We start from the raw sequence: 364 nt of genomic DNA on the forward strand, positions 1-364 counted from the left end.
TGCAACAATCAATGTTTGCATGAGATTCAGCTGAACAGTAAGACTTCTTTTTTTCCTTATTTTAAGAGCAAGAACATCTGCCTAGCTTTGCAATTCAATATGTGAACAACACCTACACAATTTAATTTGCCTGATTTTATTGACAAAGTAAATAAAATGCAACCAATAAAAAAAAAAAGACTAATTTACGATGCCGCAAGATGGAAAAAAAATTATTTATTAAAAGAAAAAAAAATATAAAAAAAAAAATCCTCGTCTCACCCCTCGGGTGGTGTCCATCCCTCATTCAGCTCGGGTCCTCTACCAGAGGCCAGGAAGCTTGAGGGTTCTGCGCAGTATCCTTGCTGTTCCCAGCACTGCACAT

Source organism: Hippocampus comes, unplaced genomic scaffold, assembly GCF_001891065.2.
Source record: "Hippocampus comes isolate QL1 unplaced genomic scaffold, H_comes_QL1_v1.1 scaffold9, whole genome shotgun sequence".
In the NCBI taxonomy this organism is placed as follows: Eukaryota; Metazoa; Chordata; class Actinopteri; order Syngnathiformes; family Syngnathidae; genus Hippocampus; species Hippocampus comes.